This window comes from Lepisosteus platostomus, unplaced genomic scaffold, assembly GCF_059453375.1.
Source record: "Lepisosteus platostomus isolate fLepPlt1 unplaced genomic scaffold, fLepPlt1.hap1 Scaffold_112_H1, whole genome shotgun sequence".
Classification (NCBI taxonomy): Eukaryota; Metazoa; Chordata; class Actinopteri; order Semionotiformes; family Lepisosteidae; genus Lepisosteus; species Lepisosteus platostomus.
In genome coordinates, this window is record NW_028291493.1 from 1 (window position 1) to 25,545 (window position 25,545).

Here is a 25,545-nt window from a genome sequence, read left to right on the forward strand (position 1 = left end):
CCCCATGTGGAGATAGATCCACAGCTGAAACTTTAGGTCAGTTCCTGTTACTCTGTCCGATTGAAAGAGCTGTATTAAAGGCACTCCCATCTCTGCAGGAAAGTTATTGCTGCTCTCAACACAATATACTGCAGCCAAATATAGCGATACTGTCACTGCCTGTGGGCCACGTGTTCCTGCTGGCAGTCTATTATGTCATGTTCATCCACACCCAGAAACATTACTTCATCGCTATTTTACTGTCCCCCATGTGGAGATGGATCCACAGCCGAAACTTTAGGTCAGTTCCTGTTACTCTGTCCGATTGAAAGAGCTGTATTAAAGGCACTCCCATCTCTGCAGGAAAGTTAATGCTGCTCTCAACACAATAGACTGCAGCCAAATATAGCGAAACTGTCACTGCCTGTGGGCCACGTGTTCCTGCTGTCAGTCTATAATGTCATGTTCATCCACACCCAGAAACATTACCGCTGTAGCACAAGAGTTATATAGGCGCAGTCCATAGAGCAAGAATCTCTTAATCACCACTTGATTCAGATTTTGATCTGAAATCATCAGCCGAACAAGAGTTTGTCTAAATCGAGGGAGATCTGCTCACAAGCAAGTATTAAACACTTCAGCATTTTCTGTTCGAATACCACACTTTGTCAAAACACTGCCGTTTCTTAAGCTAATAAGTAAGGGTTTTTGAGCACGCATTGTATTGTTAATGCTTATATTAAAAAAGCATAAATTCACATAGTGGAATTTGGACTGAACAAAGTAGTCCAGCCCTTTTACAACATTACATACCCACTGATTAAAGCTTTAAACTACAGTAGCAGGAGTAACAATAATGGCAACAACATGTTTGGAGCTCGGCATTTTATTTATTCTGCGGAAACGTATCGGAATGAAGTGCCCGAGATAAAAGAGTAATTGCGGCTTCAGATCGTTTTTTACAGAGCATTGCGTTGTTCTGTTCATGCTGACTACACGCATTACATTTGTCATTTACTGCAAGCGTTGCTTTTCCAGGTTTTTCTGAAATTCCTCGCATTTGAGCCAGCACTAAAATATTTCATTCCCGTCGCTGAATACATTGTGGAAACGGTATTTGGAACGGAATGCTGTCACTCATGAAACCTCTTTGTTATTCGGTTCTGAAGTTTGAAAATGAAAATAAAACGGGGGTCACTTCATAGGCTTGAAAGAAGTCCAAGCAGCATAAAAACCCGCGAATTCTCACAAAGGCTGCACCTATCTTCTGCTGCTGTTATAAATCAGCCTTAAACATTTGAATACATACCTTACTGCTGCTAATCACATTCACGTGTTTACGAAGCTCTTTTCTGTCCGTTATGTTTTTGCTAAGCAGTTTCTCCGTTTTCCTCGTACTGTGATTGTCAGCGAGCACAACAAGACTGAAACAGTGTAAAGGCAGGTAAAAAAGACAGGGTAAAACGCCTGATTCTCGGGAGTGGGATTTGAACCCGTGCCTCTATTTGGAGAGTGAAACACGAATCTGTGAATTTGCTGTTTTAAACCGCTCGACTATCCTGAAGAAATAGGTGCTGACTGCACCAGTCCCATCCGATTTTCCGTAATTTTAGGACGATTGATATGACTGGACTAACACAATTTGTGGCGTTTATTATGACATGGAAAACGGTACCGGAGCATTCGGGTCCGGACTACTAGACTCAGAAACAGTTTTTACCCCCGCAATATCAAACTATCAAACTCCCAGCCTCTCTCGCTCACTCCTCACCTCTCACCTATGATCTGAACCTCACAGTGCCTTCTTTCTTACCAAAAACCCAAACACACATTGAAAATCTACCTCTACCATACATGTCAAAAGCTCACTCCCCATCATTTCTATCCCTTTATTTCATTCTTTTGATGCGTGTTTTTGCACATAACCTGTTACCTTTTTGTTGTTTTGCACGCTGCCTGTTGTTTTTTGGACATCGGCTGTTGTCTCTGTCTTTCTTTTGTTATACAATTGTATTGTTGTTGTGTTTTTTTCTTTGTACTACTTATGTCCGAGAGCTAGCTAAATAGCATTTCGTTATACCATATACCTGTGTATGAGTATAATGACAATAAACTTGAACTTTAAACTTGAACTTGACATAGTCTTGCAGGCAGTATATTATTTCATCGTTTACTCGTTTAAAAAAAAAACACGGTCTTCTCGTTTCTAAGTCAGATTTTTTGTGCTTTCGAACGTTACTTCCAACCTGGACTGACAGCTCACCCGATCTGTTTGTGATCAGACCATGGAGTCGGGGGCTGTACCAAGCGCACGTTCCTTCCCAATGCTGAGGCGATCATTCGGAAGATGGGTGTGAAACAAGCTTTGTCGACTAAAAAACAATGCAGGATATGCAAGAATACTAATCGCTGGCGACAGTGATGTTCTCTTACTATTGAGATCCCTACATTGCGAGTTTTTTTAAGACTTTGAAACTAAAGGAAAGCGATGACAAGTGAAACTGGCACGGGTGGGGTTTGAACCCACGTTCTTCGGTTTACGAGACCAACGCCTTACCACTTGGCCACCGCGCCTTCAAGCAAGCATGGGAATAAGGTTGTCCAAATTATTTTTTTCTGAATCTGGTTTACATCGCCAAATGTAAACCGGAGGCAGCAACAACAATAAAAGGGATACTTGTCCTTAAACTCGGACGTGATGTTCTGCAGACATGTGCACAATGTCCTGTTTTCTTGCAGTGTAGACATTTTGCTGTTCACGCTCCGCATTCATCTGCTTTGTGCATTGTTAGTCCGCACCTGTAACATGTAATGTCAGCCGTCCCCTGTTCTTCTATTTCTCTAGCATGACTGCGTCCTGCTGCTCGGCTTTTGCTTGTAAAGTTTGAGCGAGCGCCCCGTTCAGTGTCACTTTGTCACTGTGGTCAGAAAGCATTCTTGATTCTGCTTGAGCTGCTTCATGAATTCTAGCGACTGTAAGAGCTCTTTTAAAGTCAGCCCTTCCTCCTGCAGCAATTTATAGTCTCTTATGTGCACATTTTTCCACAAGTTGATCTCTTAACATGTCAGTTTCCAATACTCCAAAGTCACAAGATTTAGCCAGTTCTCTTAGTGCAGTCACAAAAGCATCAACAGATTCGTCCTGAGACTAAGTTCTCTGCCTAAATTTATGCCGTTTCTCCGCGGTGTAAAGGAAGCGTCTAAAGCAGCTACAGTCTTTTTCTCCAGGGAGGTTGGCGAAAATCCGCTGCATGGGAGCCCCGATACAGTGCAGTAATGTAGCACGTCTCCCGGCATCCTGAGCTTCTGTAGATCCACCGGCTATTTAAAAAAAATATGTACGACTCCATCCATATCTTGTATTCCGTATACAAATCCGGGGCTCCGAGGTTCAGTAGAAGCGGTGGAAAAAGCTGGGCATAAGCAAAGCTTCTCGGCGCGGCTACCATATCTTCCACGGCGCAAGCTACACGAAAAGTCCGAAAATTCAGAAGTTCGTTTCTACCAGTAAGAGAACTAAAATCTGCACTGCACTCGCTTTGAGTCCGTCAAGCACTCATCTCTCGTCGCCTTCAATGTTGTGTATCTTAATAAAGAGACGTTTTTATATTATTTTAACTATTTTATTAACTACACAGATCACGCCCTTACACCATATATTCCTGCCTTCTACTCTCGCGTTCTGTTGTCTGGCGATGTCTACTCACTATACTACATTTAGCATGACTTCTTGTTGCAGTTGAGCTCAAAGCTGGAGATGATCTCCATATTCTACCGCACTATCTAGTCCGAAACGTAGTACACAGTACATACTTTTTTAAGTGAAGTCAGGTTGTTAAAAAATTAAACCAGCGCCCTGTCACAGAAACGTACACCCAGTCTCCCGCGCAACAAGCGGGGGTACTCAGCACTATACTAAAGAGGAGCGCTTGTCTGCAGCTGAGCGTCAGCTCTGTTTACTGTCAGCAGTCATTGCCTCATTTCCAAAGACTTTTTCACCTGCTCTCAGCTTTTAAAGACAGTCATAAACGCTCAAGAAGTAATTCATGTCAGTTGGAAGTCTGTTTCTGTTGTCTCAGCTCTTGATAAAGAAAAGCCGTGCGTAGGAGACTCCCTCTCTGAAGAAGTTTGCCGTCACCCTGCGAGGGAGAAGAGCCATCAATCACCGAGACAACCACTGAGACAGTTAACATTAAACACGTGAAATGCGAGATGTTGTGATTTTTTTCCCGCTTAAGGCTTCTATCGTTTCTACTCTAACGAGAAAGACCTCTTTATTAGAAGTGAGATTTTAACAAACGTCTCCAGGGTTAACTGCGACCTGAACGCAACGCCTAAGACCATAGCAGCGCTCAATAAAAATGATCAGAAACCGAAAGCGCTTCTTATCCGGATCAGTATATTCCGATACCACTGGTTCTACCGAAGAAATAAGAAAAGCCGAACTCAAAGCACTGTGTTGCCATTACGGGTACTCTGTCTGCAGCTGCTTTAAGATCTACTCACACCGTGTTGCCATTAAGGCTACCTAGTTAAAAAAAAACTTATCGTCACCTTTTTGAACGTGATTATTAGACACCCGTTAAATCTCCACCGAGGTTTCTTGAGAGATCGTTCAGCGAGCGAGTAATAAAAAACTACGTCGCTTCCAACCTCTGCTGTCACTGTAAACTCGGACGTGATGTTCTGCAGATGTGCAGTGTGCCTTTCCTCTTGTCGTATTCAAGAGTACTCACTGTGTGAGCTCCTCACTGCGTGTTCTGTACTCTACTGTGATTTAATTTAGATGATTACGTGGAGTAGAGTGACAAGATCTACTTGAACATTTTCGGTTTGTGAAATGAAACACTAAATACACTACTGTAAATACAAGTAATGGACATTTAAAATAACCACAGTACAGCTAGAAGAGTGAAAGATAAAAGACTATTTAGAATGACATTCCCAATAGACTTAAGAACTGCACAACCGCCCGAACAGGGACTTGAACCCTGGACCCTCAGATTAAAAGTCTGATGCTCTACCGACTGAGCTATCCGGGCTCTGAAAGAAAGTCGACACTGTCGGGATCCTCGAAAGTCACGTGTCTCTTGTTCCGAAGAGCAGTCATACCGGATCCGTCTGGAATGACCACTGACAGACTTTATCCAGAAGCGACGGCACTACTCCCAGTAGAATGAGTGAGAAATACAGCATGACATGGGTAGTTAAGGGGCTCCAACAATCCATCTTTCCTCACATTACTGATTTTTTTCAATAGCATTTTGACCTTTTTTCACATTCAGATTTTTTTTCACATTTAATAAAATCTTTTAATCAACAACATTAAAAAGAAAACAAATGGAACATTTTTTGGAACAATAATTAAAAAAAAACTTTCAATGCCTTGGTTGTATACGTGTGCACACCCTTTATAAAGGGAGTTGCAACAGTGCTGAAATGTAAAGACCATTTCTGTGGAGAAAACAGCATTTTTTCTGCCTTGATGTTAAGCTTAGGGAGCCTGTCTTTTAGAAATTCTATTTCTTAACACCTTGCACAGCCTCCCGGCAGACTAACGAATATTTTTGGGAGAAATTGGCTCACACACCAAAACACACTAACGTTTATTTACGTTAGAGTATGTGAATAACAGTTTAACCGAAAAAGTTTGTAATTGTGATTTTGTTAAAATTCAATAAATCGTCTATTATCAGTAAGTAATTATTAAGAAAGTGTTTTATTTCATAAACTATAAGACAATTTAGAGAGTTTATAGGTCATAAACGGTTGTGTACTTTCTCGAGTTGTGCCATGGATATTTTATACGATCAATACTTGTCATGCTCTTTTGCATTTTCATTAACAAACGGCAAAAGTTCAAAGTGTGTTTATGGCTGTGCTTCACATCTACACGACAGCACTTGTAACAGTACAGGACACGCAGTGAGGAGTTCGTGAAGCTTTCAGTTTAGTGCGGAGTTCAGAAGGAGGATTCGCTCGCTGAATCCTAGAGGTGTTTTCTGCAACAGCCACGGCAAGTGTGAAGTAATCTCTGGATTTCCTGAATTTGAACTAAATGATTAGTTCAAATAATTTAGGATTTAACAGAACTAAATGAGATACATTTTAAACAGCAGCGCAACTCTGCAGCACGTCGAGCGTGCCTGCATTTAGTTGTGTAAACCTGGCTCTCTCTGAACACAACCAAAGAGTTCTCACTCAACAGAAGATTGCGATGCGAGTACTGTAATATAAAGCACCTGGAGATGCCAGGGATTGAACCAGGGACCTCATACATGCGAAGCATGCGCTCTACCACTGAGCTACATCCCCGATGGAAACGGTAACGGAACAGACTTGTCCAGATGCTCACTGATCACAATCCACCACACGAAGAATGCCTGCAGTTTCCCACTTTCGCGTTTCCTCTACTACAGAGTAAATGCATTGGAATGAAGAAATAAGGAAGGAAAAATAATCGCATTGAAGCTTCAAGAGACTGGGCACAAATTAATCCATGATTTTTGTATCCAGTCACACGTGCGACGGTGGTTAATTCCCAGACGGGGGAGTGCTTTTTTTCTACCTCATTACTCGACTGTCTTTCAATTCTGTTTTATTTGAAAGCTTTTTGCATCTTTTAAGTGCTCTTGATTAAACTATGCATAGAAAAACAGCACTACTGATTATTTTCATGGACCGATGCACACTTGTTCTGTACAACTCGAGTGATAAAGCCCTGTCTGCAAATATTGTAGAAGAAAATAAAAGGGTGAAACAACGCCCCAACCACAGGAATGGTAACAAGCAGGATCGTGTTCTTATTTGATAAGTCCTTTTGAGATGTCTTGTCAATGCACACAGGCGTTAGAGCTGAATAATTTACTTTTAGTGGTGTTTTTAAACAAAGATGGAACATGTTATTTCTATACCAGGAAGAAAGGAGCAGACTTTAACTTTAAGAGGCAAAAACGACACCTTATCAAAGCTAATATTAATTAAAATGACATCACAACAAAAGAGTGGAGCCTTGAGTGAATAAGATTAGTTTTCATTGGACGTCTGTGTCTCCATAACTTTGTAGGTGAGAGAGAGGATTGTGACAATTTGCAGGTGCTTCTCGGAAGTGCGTTGGTGGTACAGGCGCCTTCCAAATAATTGAGTCGGGTTTGAATCCCAGCCAGTACAAACCCAAATCTTTTCAAGATAATTTGTGGTCCGCTAACACATCTTTTGAAACACTACAACAGGTAACACCCCGTGTGAAACATCATGAACATCTGTTAAAGCCTGAGTTTTACATACTCTAACGTAAATAAACGTTAGTGTCTTCCGGTGTGTGAGCCAATTTCTCCAAAAAAATATTCGTTAGTCTGCCGGGAGGCTGTGCAAGGTGTTAAGAAATAGAATTTCTAAAAGACAGGCTCCCTAAGCTTAACATCGAGGCAGAAAAAATGCTGTTTTCTCTACAGAAATGCTCTTTACATTTCAGCACTGTTGCAACTCCCTTTATAAAGGGTGTGCACACGTATACAACCAAGGCATTGAAATATTTTTTTTTAATTATTGTTCCAAAAAATGTTCCACTTGTTTTCTTTTTAATGTTGTTGATTAAAAGATTTTATTAAATGTGAAAAAAATCTGAATGTGAAAAAAGGTCAAAATGCTATTGAAAAAAATCAGTAATGTGAGGAAAGATGGATTGTGGGAGCCCCTTAACTACCCATGTCATGCTGTATTTCTCACTCATTCTACTGGGAGTAGTGCCGTCGCTTCTGGATAAAGTCTGTCAGTGGTCATTCCAGACGGGTCAGGTATGACTACTCGTCGGCACAAGAGACACATGACTTGCGAGGATCCCGACAGTGTCGGCGTTCTTCCAGAGCCCGGCTAGCTCATTCGGTGAAGCATCAGCCTTTTAATCTGAGGTCCCAGGGTTCAAGTCCCTGTTCGGGCGGCTGTGCCGTTTTTAATTCTATTGTGAATGTCATTCTAAATAGTCTTTTATCTTTCACTCTTCTAGCTGTACTGTGGTTATTTTAAATGTCCATTACTTGTATTTACAGTAGTGTATTTAGTGTTTCATTTCACAAACCGAAAATGTTCAAGTAGATCTTGTCACTCTACTCCACGTAATCATCTAAATTAAATCACAGTAGAGTACAGAACACGCAGTGAGGAGCTCACACAGTGAGACCTCTTGAATACGACAAGAGGAAAGGCACACTGCACATCATCACGTCCGAGTTTACAGTGACAGCAGAGGATGGAAGCGAAGTAGTTTTTTTATTACTCGCTCGCTGAACGATCTCTCAAGAAACCTCGGTTGAGATTTAATGGGTGTCTAATAATCACGTTCAAAAAGGTGACGATACGTTTTTTTAACTAGGTAGCCTTAATGGCAACACGGTGTGAGTAGATCTTAAAGCAGCAGCAGACAGAGTACCCGTAATGGCAACACAGTGCTTTGAGTTCGGCCTTTCTTATTTCTTCTGCAGAACCAGGGGTATCGGAATATACTGATCCGCATAAGAAGCGCTTTCGGGTTCTGATCATTTTTATTGAGCGCTGCTCTAAACTTTACATTTGCTCGGGCTAGTTTTCCCCATGAAAAAAAAAGCGTATCCCTAATTACATGATTTCACTTTTTTTTCTTATCAACGAGTAGAAAGAAATAAAATATATACTTCATTGTTAGTACCACAGGCAAGATGGCTGGTGGTCTTAGGTGTTGCGTTCAGGTCGCAGTTAACCCTGGAGACGTTTGTTAAAATCTCACTTCTAATAAAGAGGTCTTTCTCGTTAGAGTAGAAACGATAGAAGCCTTAAGCGGGAAAAAAATCACAACATCTCGCATTTCACGTGTTTAATGTTAACTGTCTCAGTGGTTGCCTCGGTGATTGATGGCTCTTCTCCCTCGCAGGGTGACGGCAAACTTCTTCAGAGAGGGAGTCTCCCACGCATGGCTTTTCTTTATCAAGAGCTGAGACTGTCTTTAAAAGCTGAGAGCAGGTGAAAAAGTCTTTTGAAATGAGGAAATGACTGCTGACAGTAAACAGAGCTGACGCTCAGCTGCAGACAAGCGCTCCTCGTTAGTATAGTGCTGAGTACCCCCGCTTGTTGCGCGGGAGACTGGGGTACGTTTCTGTGACAAGGCGCTGGTTTAAATTTTTTAACAACCTGACTTCACTTAAAAAGTGTGTACTGTGTACTACGTTTCGGACTAGTTAGTGCGGTAGAATATGGAGATCATCTCCAGCTTTGAGCTCAACTGCAACAAGAAGTCATGCTAAATGTAGTATAGTGAGTAGACATCGCGAGACAACAGATCGAGAGAGTAGAAGGCAGGTATATATGGTGTAAGGGCGTGATCTGTGTAGTTAATAAAATAGTTAAAATAATATAAAAACGTCTCTACATTTAGATACACAACATTTATGGCGACGAGAGATGAGTGGTTAACGGACTCAAAGCGAGCAGAACACTGCAGATTTTAGTTCTCTTGCTGGTAGAAACGAACTTCTGAATTTTCGGACTTTTCGTTTAGCTTGCCCATTGGAAGATATGGCAGCCGCGCCGAGAAGCTTTGCTTATGCCCGTCTTTTTCCACCGCTTCTACTGAACCTCGGAGCTCCGGATTTGTATACGGAATACAAGATATGGATGGAGTCGTACAGATGTTTTTTAAATAGCCGGTGGATCTACAGAAGCTCAGGATGCCGTGAGACGTGCTACATTACTGCACTGTATCGGGGCTTCCGTGCAGCGGATTTTTGCCCTGGAGAAAAAGACTGTAGCTGCCTTAGACGCTTCCTTTACACCGTGGCATAAAATTTAGGCAGAGAACTTAGTCTCAGGACGAATCTGTTGATGCTTTTGTGACTGCACCAAGAGAACTGGCTAAATCTTGTGACTTTGGAGTATTGGAAACTGACATGTTAAGAGATCAACTTGTGGAAAAATGTGCACATAAGAGACTATAAATTGCTGCAGGAGGAAGGGCTGACTTTAAAAAGAGCTCTTACAGTCGCTAGAATTCATGAAGCAGCTCAAGCAGAATCAAGAATGCTTTCTGACCACAGTGACAAAGTGACACTGAACGGGGCGCTCGCTCAAACTTTACAAACAAAAGCCGAGCAGCAGGACGCAGTCATGCTAGAGATATAGAAGAACAGGGGACGGCTGACATTACATGTTACAGGTGCGGACTTATAACGCACAAAGCAGATGAATGCGGAGCGTGAACAGCAAAATGTCTACACTGCAAGAAAACAGGACATTGTGCACATGTCTGCAGAACATCACGTCCGAGTTTAAGGACAAGTATCCCTTTTATTGTTGTTGCTGCCTCCGGTTTACATTTGGCGATGTAAACCAGATTCAGAAAAAAATAATTTGAACAACCTTATTCAAATGCTTACTTGAAGGCGCGGAGGCCAAGTGGTAAGGCGTCGGTCTCGTAAACCGAAGAGCGTGGGTTCAAGCCCCACCCGTGCCAGTTTCACTTGTCATCGCTTTCCTTTAGTTTCAAAGTCTTAAAAAAACTCGCAATGTAGGGATCTCAATAGTAAGAGAACATAACTGTCGCCAGTGATTAGTATTCTTGCATATCCTGCCTTGTTTTTTAGTCGACAAAGCTTGTTTCTCTTCACACCCATCTTCCGAATGATCGCCTTAGCATTGGGAAGGAACGTGCGCTTGGTACAGCCCCCGACTCCATGGTCTGATCACAAACAGATCGGGTGAGCTGTCAGTCCAAGTTGGAAGTAACGTTCGAAAGCACTAAAAATCTGACTTAGGAACGAGAAGACCGTGTTTTTTTAAACGAGTAAACGATAAAATAATATACTGCCTGCAAGACTATGTCAAGTTCAAGTCCAAGTTTATTGTCATTATACTCATACACAGGTATATGGTATAACGAAATGCTATTTAGCTAGCTCTCGGACATAAGTAGTACAAAGAAAAAAACACAACAACAATACAATTGTATAACAAAAGAAAGACAGAGACAACAGCCGATGTCCAAAAAACAACAGGCAGCGTGCAAAACAACAAAAAGGTAACAGGTTATGTGCAAAAATATGCATCAAAAGAATGAAATAAAGGGATAGAAATGATGGGGAGTGAGCTTTTGACATGTAAGGTAGAGGTAGATTTTCAATGTGTGTTTGGGTTTTTGGTAAGAAAGAAGGCACTGTGAGGTACAGATCATAGGTGAGAGGTGAGGAGAGAGTGAGAGAGGCTGGGAGTTTAATAGTTTGATAGTGCGGGGGTAAAAACTGTTTCTGAGTCTAGTAGTCCGGACCCGAATGCTCCGGTACCGTTTTCCATGTCATACTAAACGCCACAAATTGTGTTAGTCCAGTCGTATCAATCGTCCTAAAATTACGGAAAATCGGATGCGACTGCTGCAGTCAGCACCTATTTCTTCAGGATAGTCGAGCGGTTTAAAACAGCAAATTCACAGCTTCGTGTCTTTTAAGCTTTGTGTTTCACTCTCCAAATAGAGGCACGGGTTCAAATCCCACTCCCGACAATCAGGCGTTTTACCCTGTCTTTTTTACCTGCCTTTACACTGTTTCAGTCTTGTTGTGCTCGCTGACAATCACAGTACGAGGAAAACGGAGAAACTGCTTAGCAAGAACATAACGGACAGAAAAACAGGCACAACTAGGAGTATACGGCACAGTGCACGAAGTAAATTATTTTGGCAGTAATTAATGTATTATATTTACTATATTTATTATACACGTGTAAATTAATTACTGCCAAAATAATTTACTTCGTGCACTGTGCAGAGTGCCGTATACTCCTAGTTGCGGCACACACGATACATACAGTAAAAAGCCTCAGGCACTGTGTTAGATGTGTTTTCGACGTTATATATGCGTTTATTCATGTCGTCGATTTTACGGTTGCAATTCGACGTTGATTATACGTCGAGGCGACGTATATATACGTATAGACGTAATTTCGCCGTAAATATACGTATATTCGACGAATCAATGCCCACAGCTTGGCATACAAGGGTTTTGCTGAGGGGGTCTTGCCACCTGCCTGAAAAAAAACAGTAAAATGTTTGAGTGCCTATAAAGTTTCTATTTTTATTTTCTTGACAAAAGTTTATACCATTTCCTGGACACCCCGTCCCCCATCAGTGCGCGGTGCCCGGGGAAAAATCTGTAGGGGGGCGTCTGAAATTCTGAGGGGGGAGTGATATTTCGGTTGAAACGGAGCTGTACGGTGCAGCTACCCAAATGAAATCTCGCAGCTATGCCATTGATTAGTGCTTCATGATAGAAGATAACGACTAGCAATCTGGTATTTGCGATGAAGTTCAGTTTCACATTTTTCGTCACTCTCACGGTTTGTATTGCCTGGAGCGAAAAGTACCATAAGCGTTCATTTTTGCAGCTACATGGACGTTCTGAATCGTTAAGAAAAAAATGTTGTAAAACCAACAGAAAGCACAGACTGCTATAACTAGTCCTAGTTATATAACGATTTTAAGTATAATGATAAACTACTGCAAGGAATCGGTCCACCTGAGCAAACAGGATCGTAATGTTGACACTCAATAACGACACTGATATGTGAAGTTCCTGGACGGATAGCCCTCCTGCCCATCAAACAGACTGAGTGACTGTTCGTGTCATTTAGTGTTGTCTGACCATTGACAAAGTACAACTATTTTTTTAGGGCGCAAATTAAGTTAGGTAAATCTTTTTGCCCAAAACTGAAGGGGCGACATTCCCCCCTCCCCCCGTGATGCCAGGCCTGTCCCCATCCTATTCCATAATGTCATTATATATAATACCATACAACAGTGACCGATCCTTACTAACTGCATGCGTTAAAATTGCACATCAGCTCATAGCAGGGGGCACATAGCCGCGATGTATTATCAATGTTAAATTTCAACCATAATATCGACAACATTAATAAACGCATACGTTGAGAAAATATCGAACCCAGCATATTTTCCGGTTATATACCACAATGCATTGCTAGTATTCGTTGGTCACCATTTTGGACACGTTTTTCAAACGTAGAAGTATATCTGCAAATATCTCAGCAATCTTCTTTTGACGAGTATGAACAATAATAATACTATCTGAATACATACAGATCTTTCTTAATATTATTTTGATTAAAATATTACGTGAATAAGCAAAAAAATGGCACAGAAAATATTTTGAAAGGGGAAGATGACACAAAATCGTTTTGCCGTTTCTCTTATTCTTATTCTATGTTGTACTTTCAAACTTTGGGTAATTAGGACAGACTTTGTGGTGGCGGAGGGGAGTCCCCATTACCTGTAAAGCGCTTTGAGTAGAGTGTCCAGAAAAAGCGCTATATAAGTGTTAGCAATTATTATAATTATTATTATTATTATTATTACTTTATTGCTCAACTGCTATGATGCAAGCCAAATTTTATACATTTATTTCAGCTTTGAGCTTAGTAAACCGTTCATTTTTTAGATTATACTAAAGAAGATATTAATCATCATTTATTTGGGAAGTAATATTATATAATTTTCTCCTAGCTGCGGTGCTGAAGTCCCACCCTACATCAACAGAAAAAGAAATAAAGGAGCACGCAATGTGTTACTTGAAGAATGCATATGCAAGGCAGGGGGCCAGGAGATCTGGACACTGAAAATAATAGGTTTTTGGTTCTAACTGTTAGGACAATTAGACAGGGTTTGCAAATAGTGGACAAAAATCGTCTTAACTTCCATTGTAATATTTTTTTTCTTGGAAATATAGAAGTTGTACATTTTAAAATGTATATTTGAATCAAAATGTGGTTTTGAGTTAGTGTGTTAATGTAATTAGTTTTGTGTTTGTCATTACTATACTGTATATTGCCATGTTACCAGAATTTGTAGCTGAAGTTTAAGACTAGTTGTGTTTTTTATGATTATTGCCCATATGTTGATTGTTGATTGATTGTATACAATGTATAATTTGAAATACGTATGTTTCAGGTGTGAATGTGTATTTTCAGAATAAATTTCTAAACCTAATCATTGGCTTGGTTTACTTGTTTCTACACCTATAAAATCTATCTTTGATGTATAATAGACCTCTAATGTTATCCGTATAATAGACCTCTAACCATATACGTATAATAGACGTCTAAAGTTATCCGTATAATAGACCTCTAACCATATACGTATAATAGACGTCTAAAGTTATACGTATAATAGACCTCTAACCATATACGTATAATAGACGTCTAAAGTTATACGTATAATAGACCTCTAACCATATACGTATAATAGTCCTCTAAAGTTATCCGTATAATAGACCTCTAAAGTTATCCGGAACTCCAACCATATATGTATAATAGTCCTCTAAATTTATCCGTATAATAGAACTCCAACCATTTATGTATAATGAACGTCTAAACATAGACGTATAATTGACGTATAACTTTAGACGTATATTAGAATTTCATTCTAGACGAATTGTAGACCACATTTAGACGTCTAAGGTATACGTTTAATAGACGTATATTATACGTCTTTTGCCCACTGGGAATATTTTAGTGCTGGCTCAAATGCGAGGAATTTCAGAAAACCTGGAAAAGCAACACTTGCAGTAAATGACAAATGTAATGCGTGTAGTCAGCATGAACAGAACAACGCAATGCTCTGTAAAAACGATCTGAAGCCGCAATTACTCTTTTATCTCGGGCAGTTCATTCCGATACGTTTCCGCAGAATAAATGAAATGCCGAGCTCCAAACATGTTGTTGCCATTATTGTTACTCCTGCTGCTGTAGTTTTAAGCTTTAATCAGTGGGTATGTAATGTTGTAAAAGGGCTGGACTACTTTGTTCAGTCCAAATTTCACTATGTGAATTTATGCTTTTTTAATATAAGCATTAACAATACAATGCGTGCTCAAAAACCGTTACTTATTAGCTTAAGAAGCGGCAGTGTTTTGACAAAGTGTGGTATTCGAACAGAAAATGCTGAAGTGTTTAATACTTGCTTGTGAGCAGATCTCCCTCGATTTAGACAAACTCTTGTTCGGCTGATGATTTCAGATCAAAATCTGAATCAAGTGGAAAGAAAGCTGAATTACGCTGGGTACTGGGTATCACTGTTACGCCATCAGGTCATGCTAGGAGGATTGGGGGGATGAAATTGACACAGAGGGACCCAATGTGGGGGCTGAACCCACAGTTCTGAGATTAAGAGATTCTTGCTCTATGGACTGCGCCTATATAACTCTTGTGCTCCAGCAGTAATGTTTCTGGGTGTGGATGAACATGACATTATAGACTGACAGCAGGAACACGTGGCCCACAGGCAGTGACAGTTTCGCTATATTTGGCTGCAGTCTATTGTGTTGAGAGCAGCATTAACTTTCCTGCAGAGATGGGAGTGCCTTTAATACAGCTCTTTCAATCGGACAGAGTAACAGGAACTGACCTAAAGTTTCGGCTGTGGATCCATCTCCACATGGGGGACAGTAAAATAGCGATGAAGTAATGTTTCTGGGTGTGGATGAACATGACATAATAGACTGCCAGCAGGAACACGTGGCCCACAGGCAGTGACAGTATCGCTATATTTGGCTGCAGTATATTGTGTTGAGAGCAGCAATAACTTTCCTGCAGAGATGGGAGTGCCTTTAATACAGCTCTTTCAATCGGACAGAGTAACAGGAACTGACCTAAAGTTTCAGCTGTGGATCTATCTCCACATGGGGGAAAGAGTAAAATTGCGATGAAGAAACAGAAAGATTTGTGCTCGCTGCAAAGTAGGAAAGAGGTGGTCAGACACATGAAACAGCTTGGTGATAATTTACAGTGACAATTTTATGTTATTTAGTACACGGATTTCTCTTCATGTTCCTTAAGATGTGTAATTTGTATGTTGGTTGTATGAGAACAGTTTCTCCTAAAGTCCTGTCAATTGACAGTGGAGAGCTAGCTGGTGCACATCTTCAAGAAGACTCTCTTTAAGGCGATTACAAGTTTCTCGAACAAATCTGTGTCATATTTTTAAAATAGTTTAGCTAATGAGCAACGAGAGTACAAATAAATTCTCCCACCCTCCATTTGAAGATAAAACTCCATGTGCGAGTCAAAGTTTCCTTGAAGCTACTGATGTTCGTCATTATTGGACATTCCCGATGATATTGACTAAGAAGCTCAATTTTTACGTGTTGTAGTTCAACATGTGCAAAACATTCGTATCCCCTGCAAATATCGGCAAGGTCAGTGATATTCTCAACAATTTGTGCCATTGCAATTCGTGCGATTGGTGCCATACTTTTTCGAAATGTATACTGACATGCCAGGATCAGAGGGTCATATTTAAAAAACTGGTGCATTAAAATTTCTTGTACTTCAGGATTTTGATAGTCTGTTACATTGTCTTTCACACGGCGGTGTCAGAACTGTGAGACATTTTCATAATCGGGGGGAAGGCCGTAGCAATAAGCAGAAAGTGCAGTTACCTTTTCCCAGTGTAAGTCCGTGTTGTGGTGAGTTTTTAAAATTGGTTTGCGATTTTCTGAAATATATTCCATACAAAAATATAATTTGGACAGTCGCTATTTATTTGGATATTCCTTTTCAGTGAAGATGTCTACAGTATTCCAGCCGGATTAGTACTGATCGAAGAGAGCCATCTACAGGCGAAAGGCGACATAACATCACAGCAGCACCATTTAAGGTGGAACGAAAAACACGCATAAGAAGCTGGCGAATAAGAAGCCAACTTAAGCCTCGTAGCAGACCCTTGGAGGCACGCTCAAAATAATCATCTTTCCCAGTACTTAAGAGTCATATTTAGATCGCTTTACTGCAATTTTATTTGATTGATGGGAGATGTGAAGCCATCGAGCCTGTACTGCACTTTCACATTGAAACTGAAGCCATTTCTCATGCTTTCTCTCAGTTTCGGGGCTGCAATTAAGTGTAAAGGAGGCGACTTGAAATTGAAACGTGTAATCACCTTACAGAGGGTCTTCACGACGGGGTGCGTCAGCTAGTTCTCCATTATTGTCAGTTTACTGGACTTCTGAAGAAACCTATCTACAGCGAAGATACAAACTGCACAGTTTAAGGCACATGAAGAGAAATCTGTTTGCTGATTGACACAAAAAATGTCGATACAAATAATCTGCCAGGCTGATTTACTTGTCTGACCACCTCCCTCAGTTCCCCTTTGCTGTTAGCACAATTCTTTCAGTTTCTTTTCTTGTATTTTCCTTGCTATTTTAGTGTTCCCCATGTATAGATGGATCCACAACCGAAACCGTTTTCACCCTGTGTTTCTGCAGCGTCAGTCTGTATGAGGAGCACGACTTGCACAGCTCCAGTGGTGCAATCGGTCAGCGTGCGGTACTTATACAGCAGTGCACAGCGGAGTCATGCCGAGGTTGTGAGTTCAAGCCTCACCTGGAGCAGTGTCTTTAGCTACTGAGAGCAACTGTCGAGTTTAGATACTGTTAGGTATTTGATGGAGATAAATTAACATCAAACGAACAGGTAAAGATTTATTTCGAGTCACAATCAAAGAAGGCTCCACAGCTGAAACGTTGTGTTTACTTCCATTTTCAGCATGGAATAAACCTATACTTTTCCATTTGCAGCCCACGCATGCTGTGATGCAGCTCCCTACTTAAATTTCTATCAGCTGTGTACCTCCAGTTGACCTGTACACAAATATATGAGAGAGGTCTACTGAGACAAGAGGAGCACTGAAGACTTGATAAAGCTCTCGCATTAGATTCTGTGTTTATGTTGTTCCCCAGATTTGTTTTTAATGTTCTTTTTCTTTTGAAGTTGTTGCGTTTGGTTTTTTTTCTGATTGGTAGCTACAACGGGTCAGTTGCAACAAACTGGCTGCTGAAATTTGTCAGCAGCTCTGTAGCAAACCTGTTCTCAATTGCAACAAACCTAAAATAACAGCTGCTTCCCATTAGATGTTACTAAAGTAGGAGACTAAGCAGACGAAGTGGAACAATAGATTACATTGGAACTGTCCTGAATGTAGTGGAAATAATATCGTCATTAAGTAATGAACAATTGCTTTCCAGACTCTACAATTATTCACAAGGAATTTTATCAATACTTATTTTATTAATAAAAGTGTAATATCTTAATAATCAACTTTAATGTTATCTTTATTAGTAGCTGTATTACAGGTAATGCATGCACAGACTTTATTATACTATAATGAATTTTCAGATATCCCGGGGAGAGAACTGAAATGAAGGAAATACATATTTAAAAGGGGTGTAAGTCTTAAATGTGTTCTGTCACATAGGGGTGTTAATTGAATAGATTTGTTGTAATATTATTTGACTCTACACTTGTGTTTCTCAGGAGACAGCATTAATATTGGGGATTTGCGGATACAGATAATAAGTTGTACTATACAGGCAAATGTATGGTTACCTTAATGAAAAAAAACTCTTATCATTACCCTTTTCAACATTATTATTTAAGACAGTCTTTCAGAACAGTAATCTCGTATTAGTGGCTATAGTCTAATGATAATGGTGGTGAAACAGGCAAAATGTGCGGAAAGAATTGGAGATGGAACAGGAGACTCATCCAGTCGATAGAAAGCTTGGGTAGGACTGCACTAACACCGTGTCAGTGCTTAGTAGCGTCATTTAAAAATAATACGTGGTTTAACAATATCAACTGCTCTTCTGTGAGCTCAGCTCCACTACTAGTAATACATTGCCCAAATTTTCAAATTAGATACAAGTGTTTTCTACGTGTATGTAATAGGTACTTCTTTGTTTTAACTGATTTAAAATATAATCTTTATAAAACAGACAAAGGGTTTATGTGTCGCGCTGAAATTCACACACAAGTAAGGAAAGATATCGTGCTTAGGAAGAAATCCAGAGTGGAGACGCCGGCGATTGAAAACAACCACATACAGCCTGTATGTGCTCTACCACTGAACAAACTTCCGACAACTACTGTATCTTTATCTGCAGCACTTTCTTTTAGGAAGAGTGAGGAGTCTACAAGCCTAGAAAATAAGACAACTAAGTGAACGACAAATTTTAAAGAACATAAAAAACACCTTTCTTCCAGCCAAATTCAAACCAGAGAACAAAGAGTTCCCAGCTGTTTCCACTATATTCCTCCGCTCTTACAACTGAGTTATCGAAAACACAGGAAGCCCACCTTTTGTCTTACATAAAGCACAATGTAGTGCAGCGGTCCTATTTATTTAAAACCCAGTTCGAAATCAAATCTCATTCCCATAGTCCTGTTTAGTTTGAATTTAAGCAGTTGTAGCAGCAATGCTTGGTAATAAGACAGAATTAAGCATTGCTGTGCTTTCCTTAATGAGGCCCCATCTCACTCTCCATCTCTGTGGTTCAGCCACAGAGAAAGTATTCATGCAGGCTGATTTAAGATGTTTTCTTTTGATAAGGGACAGCTCCCAAATGGGGATGCACTTAGATAAGCCTGGCTATCATGATCAATGGTCATCCATTGGCGCCTATCTGTCTAGGGAGTGCCAAATGGACATCTGGACTGCATTCCTAAGTGTCAGGAGTATGTGACTCGTATCTCACCTTGATCAACCAATTAGAGACTGGCAGGGTGTGGTAACACCATGTGGGTCTCCAATGCCCGCCAAACTCTCAACCAATCAGAACACATCTGTGTCTTGGTCAAAAAGGGAGCGCAAGCTCAGATCAGGGCTCTCCTTGGCCATTTTCGCGCATCCTCAGAGACAATCACGTGACAAAGGCTGTTGTCTGCAAAGGGACTTGGACTTTATTCTAAGCGCGGGGCCGAGGATCCCGTACGTACTCAGAATTCTACCAACGTGAACGCTCCGCTTGATCAACGGCAGCCCACAGTTGGACCCTCGTCGACAACCTGAATAGCTTATTCAGAAGCAGCGCTGGACCGGGAACGAACCAGCTTCTTCCTGGGCAAAAGAGTGACTTGTGAGGACTAGCCGTCACACTGCATAGAGTGCATAGTGCATAGAGACTTTCTACTAGCCAGCCGGACTGCTGGTAGATCCCCTCGGAGCAACGACTGCCCTGCGCGCCACAGTCAGATTCCTCCGCCCGTCCTACTCCGAGCTGCACCTCGACTGGTTGGCCAGTAGCCAGAGGACGCCGGGACAACGCCCATTGGACAACCGCTGGGACCGAGGCTGCAACGGAGCCTGTCAGCTGGTTTGGTGTTCGTGCCAGGAAATTCCAAATCCATACACAGTGGATAAGTAAACCCCATGTTCTACATTGCGTCTCGAGAATTCAATTGTACCTCAACACAAGTTGTTATCAATTTAATTCATGAGTAATGTATTTACTTCCGAGTTTAGAGTAACAGTGGGTAATAACACTGATTAGCGATTTGGTAACCGAACGATATATATTGACATATATTCTCTGTTGTGTATCTCTTTTTGTTTGCATCTCTTCGAGATTATATACTTTGTATATTGATAACCCTCACAGTAATGTCTGCTGCTCGTATCCAGGCAGACTAGTATATGTTTGGTGCACAATTTATATGAATAAATGTATCTCGTGTATTGAACCCGTGTGTGTGCGTTGTTAGTTGTTCTGACGATTGATTTTCTAAAAACCACAACGAACAACCTCGTGATTACTGCTACAATTAATAATTGTCTCAGTAAACCCATCAAACCTCTACACTTGTATAGTATAATTTATTATCTGTACCCGCAAATCCCCAATATTACTGCTGTCTCCTGAGAAACACAAGTGTAGAGTCAAATCATATGAAATAATACAACAAATCTATTCAATTAACACCCAGATGTGACAGAACACTTTTAAGACTTTAAGACCCCTTTAAATAAGTATTTCTTTAATTTCAGTTCTCTTCCCTCCATGGGATACCTGAAAATTCACTATAGCATAATAAAGGCTGTGCATGCATTACCTGTAATACAGCTACTAATAAAGATAACATTAAAGTTGATTATTAAGAAATCACGCTTTTATTAATAAAATATGTTTTGATAAAAGAAGTCTTAATAGAACCTAGGTAAATCCCTGTAGTAGTCTAACACCTACAAAAAAGAAAAAAAAAACAAAACAACTTCAAAACAAAGAGAAAAAGAACATTAAAAACAAATCTGGGTAACAACAAAAACACAGAAAAGTGAGTGCTTTTTCAAGTCTTCGGTACTCCATCGTGCTCCTCTCGTTTCAGTAGACCTCTCTCATATATTTGTGTATAGGTCTGCTGGAGGTCCATTGCTGATGGTAATTTAAGTAGGGAGCTGTGTCAGCATGTGTGGACTGCATAGGAACAAGTAAAATTTTATTCCATGCTGAAAAGAGAAGCAAACAACGTTTGAGCTTTGGAGCCTTCTTCAGGTCTGACAAGGAACAAACCTTTACTTGTTCCTTTCATGTTAATTTAGACCTGATCTCCAGCAAATACTTAACAGGACCTAAACTGGTCAGTTAGTTTAAATAGTTGAAAATATAGGCCACACTGCTCCAGGTGAGGCTTGAACTCAATCTCAGCATGAGTTCGATCACACCACTGGAGCTGCAGAAGTCTTTTTTTACACAGACTAATGCAATTGCAATTAGTCACGAAACAAACGAGAACTGCAGCTGTACACTTGAGACAGGACGCTACTGTATTAATTTTGTTTAACACTCCAGTCGAACAAGCCGACATGTCACTATTGCTAAATCATTACAAAAGACGCCAACTAATGACCAGTTTTATTTTTAACAGAACTTTACTGAAAGTTAAACTTATAAAACTACCTGAGCAAATAAATACAACAATTATTGTTCCTCTGACCTTCTCAGTATTTCTTTTTTTAAATTAATACATTTATTTATTCACAGTGTGCCTTGTGCTTACTTTTCAGAACTCTCTCTCCTGTGTCAGCAGGAGCTTACATTTCAAGTTAAGTTCTTTAATCAGTTCCAATATCTTCCTTTCAAAGTAGGGAAGAGCAAGCTGGCATGTTGTTTTGCCTGTGGTTATTCTTTATGACTATATCTTCTGACACCTGTGCACAATCCTACAACATTACAAGAGAAGCACTGTAACAAGAGTCATAAAAATGCAAGAAGCCACTTTGAACAATCTTTCGGAATTGTAAAACAACTAACGCTTTGCTTGGCTGTCATTTGGTTTGTATACCAGTCCATCAAGAGCCAGCACCTTCATCATCAGGTCATGTGCAGTCCTACACAACCTTGCGATTGACTGGGATGAGCTATCTTTTCCATCTCCATGGCATGCAGCACACTCTGGCTGTTTCAACACAGTCATTATTGGACCACAGTGCACTGTCTCTTCTGTCCTGTGGCTATCATAATCACTTTTAAGAAGCCAAGTTTTTTTCTTTAACATGTGCTTGGGTGCCACCCATTTCTTTATTATCCCTGCTTTCCACTGATAACCACAAATACAGAGACCCATCACAATAAAATACTTAGCAAATCTATTCAGTTGACTCCCAAATTTTATAGAACATATTAAGGGCTCCCACTCCATTTATATAACCATTTGCTCTGTTCTGTTCTCTTCACTCCCTAGCATATCTTAAAACTCACAGCTACTAGTAATGATTGACATTAAACATAAATAGTAAATGACACTTCTGTAAATACACACATTAATAAACTTCATTATTAATAAATATGGTATGAGTGTAAAGCAATTTTAATTAATATTCCAATACATTTCCAAGCAACAGATTATTTCCACTATATTTGGGAGCCTTCTAATGCAATCCTGCGTTACACCGAGTACGGTACTAAGCCATATGAAGACATAATTTAAATTAGTCCGCTACTTTAGTTACTCTGGAGTGCTGCAGTTGTTACTTTGTTTTCATTGCAATTGAGAACAGGTTTAGCTCGGCACTGCGTACTAAGCACAGCAGCAAAGTTTGTTGCAATTGGACTTAAGGTGGAGCACAAGTTTAGACGGCATCTGCGTTCTAAGCACAGGTTGAACTCCTGTTAGTATGCTACTTTCAGTTCGATGCAATTGACCCATAGTGTTTGCCCTAATAAGGTCTGAATGAAGCTTAAGCAGAGCCAACCCATTGCTTTTATAACTTCCATTAATCTCCACCCATCTTCCCTCGCTCACTTTTGATCTTTCTAAGCCAAGCATTTAACTGGAGTTCAGCCCAATGATACTGCTGAGAACCAGAGAAAAAATATAAATATATTGTAACGCCCTCGCCTGGTGGTGAGGAGGAAGCGCCCCTAGGCGTGCATAGTACCGCTGGGCATGCTGGGAGTTGTAGCCGGGGAGAGTCTGAGGGTCAGCACGATGACCAGTGGCTGATCCTACCTGTGTAAATAATGTCCTAGTAGTTCTAGTGGCCTGTGTAGTCCTGTAAAAGTATAGTGTGTTGTTAGGTAATTACCACCCTAAAGATGTGTACGTGTTCTGTCAGTCTCCTCATGTGCATGTATATGCTGTGTTTGGTTTTGTGGTTGTTAAAGAATAAAGCTATTGCTTGGTTTGTTAAATGCGTCTCCACTGGTCCTTTGTTCTGAGAAAAACCTGTAAATGCTACATTGGTGTCAGAAGTGGGCAGGATGGACAAATCTTGGCAGACATTAGCCGATTCTGTCAAGTGCTGTCTGACTCTAAAAGAGACAGAACCCATCGGCAGCGCACATAGGGAGTCTGAGCAACTCCTGGGTGCGACAGGTGGCCACAGCCCTTACCAGGGCTATCCAGTAGTGGTCCTGCCGGTAGAATTGGGGCGACTGCCTGCTACTCCCGCCCAGTGGATGCCCCAAAGAGAAGATACCCTCCCTGCCGGAGCTGACCAGCGATTCCCACACCCATCAGCGCGGGTGCAAACCGGTCGCTACGACGGGGCAGCGCCTTGGGAAACCTACGAGGCGCAGTTCCAGCTCGCGGCCCGGACGAACAGCTGGTGCCGGGCGGAGGTGGCCGGCCACCTGGCGGCGGCGCTGGAAGGAGCGGCCTGCCAGGTGCTCCTGGATGTCCCGGAGGAGGACTGAGGCAAATACACGGCGCTGGCAGCAGCTCTCCAGCTGCGCTTCGGTGTGGAGGAGGCGCCGGACTTGATGCGGGAGAGGCTGGCCCTGCGGCGCCGCTGACCAGGAGAGCGACTGGGCCCGGTCGCCGCGGATGTCTTGTTCCTCGCCCGCCGAGGATACCCAACTTTTCCCCGGGAGGCGCAGCGGGAGATGGCTCTCCAGGCCTTTCTCAAGGCCCTCTCACACGAGGAGCTGCGGCGCCATGTGCAGCTGGATGCGCCGGTATTGCTGGAGCAGGCCTTTGCCCTTGCTACACGGGCTGAGGCCGTGTTCGGGGTGGCTGGAAGCACCAGCAGACGCAAAGCGCCCTGCCAGCAGACCGAGGCAGCGACGGAGGAGTCCAGCAAGGGGGAAGAGAAGCCAGCCCGTGCAGCAACCGCCACGGAACAGCCCCGCATGCTGTTTTGCGACCGCTGCGGGAAGAGGGGACACCGAGCCCGGTACTGCTGGGCACCCGAACCTCGCACTCCTCGATCGGCGTCGGGAAACTAGAACAAGGCGGCTCAGCGCGGGAATGGCTGCCCGCTCTTGAACACCTCAACCCCCACTCCGGAGAGCGCTGTTAAGACCGGCGCCCCTCACGCCACCGTGGGGCGAGTTGGCTGTAGCCAGGGCCTGTAGCTCCACTGCCAAATCGAGGACCAACCCTGCCTGGCCCTGCTCGACACCGGTTCATCGGTAACCCTACTCCGGCCGGGCGTCCTCCCCAACACCGAGGGCACCACCCCCCCAGGATGGGAGGCCTCCGGCCTGCGGCTAAGGACCGTGACGGGACAGTTTGCTGCAGTCAGGGGGAAACAGGTGCTTGCCTTCCGTCTAGGTTCAGTGACGGTGCGCCACCTCCCACCCATCCAGGAGGACTGCATCCTGGGGCTGGACCTACTGCAGTGAGTGGGGGCCAGTTTGGACTTGAGCCGGCAGGAGTTGGTGTGGCAGGGGGAGCGACTTCACCTGGTAGAGGGCAGGCCCGGCGAAGGCCGAGGGACGCGGGCTTGCTGGAGCCAGGAGAAAAAGAGGCAGTGGTGGCAGCTGCGGCGGCAGTCACTGGGGCGGATTGGGCCTGCGAGCTGGAGAGAGAGCGTGCCAGATCCTGCCCCTGAGTCACCCGGGGGGCCAGACAAGGCGGCAGTGGCGGGGGCCAAGCGTTGCGTGGAAGCTAGGCGCACCGTTGAGGACCTCTACCAGCGAAGATGCAAGGGCCTCGATTGGGACCAGCGGCAGTGGCTCCAGGCGCTACTCACCCAAAACGAGGATCTCTTTGCGGCGATAGATGAGGACTGCACCCGCAGCAAAAGTGACTGAGCCCTCCGTGAGCCTGTGGTCTGCGCCAGCTGTACTGGTCCGAAAAAAAGACAGCTCATGGAAGTTCTGCGTTAAGTACTGCAAGCAGAATGAGGTCACCCGGAAAGACTCCCACCCCTTGCCGAGGATAGACGATGCCTTGGACTACATCACTGGGTCGACCTGGTTCAGCTCCCTCTGGCTTCTTCTCCCCAGGGCCTCTGGCAGTTTACTGTCATGCCTTTTG

At 42.3% G+C, this 25,545-nt stretch overlaps 5 non-coding genes across 5 annotated transcripts; 2 read left to right on the top strand and 3 right to left on the bottom strand.

Annotated features, from left to right (window-relative positions):
* Window positions 1-2,481: 2,481 nt before the first annotated feature.
* trnat-cgu (transfer RNA threonine (anticodon CGU)) lies at window positions 2,482-2,553 on the bottom strand. Its single transcript has one exon. It is a non-coding gene; the product is annotated as a tRNA-Thr (tRNA).
* Window positions 2,554-4,948: 2,395 nt separating this feature from the next.
* Window positions 4,949-5,021, bottom strand: trnak-uuu (transfer RNA lysine (anticodon UUU)). Its single transcript has one exon. It is a non-coding gene; the product is annotated as a tRNA-Lys (tRNA).
* Window positions 5,022-6,222: 1,201 nt separating this feature from the next.
* On the bottom strand, window positions 6,223-6,294 carry trnaa-cgc (transfer RNA alanine (anticodon CGC)). Its single transcript has one exon. It is a non-coding gene; the product is annotated as a tRNA-Ala (tRNA).
* A 4,093-nt stretch (window positions 6,295-10,387) lies between these two features.
* trnat-cgu (transfer RNA threonine (anticodon CGU)) lies at window positions 10,388-10,459 on the top strand. Its single transcript has one exon. It is a non-coding gene; the product is annotated as a tRNA-Thr (tRNA).
* Window positions 10,460-17,305: 6,846 nt separating this feature from the next.
* Window positions 17,306-17,399, top strand: trnai-uau (transfer RNA isoleucine (anticodon UAU)). The gene is made up of 2 exons: window positions 17,306-17,343; window positions 17,364-17,399. It is a non-coding gene; the product is annotated as a tRNA-Ile (tRNA).
* The last annotated feature ends 8,146 nt before the right edge of the window (window positions 17,400-25,545 follow it).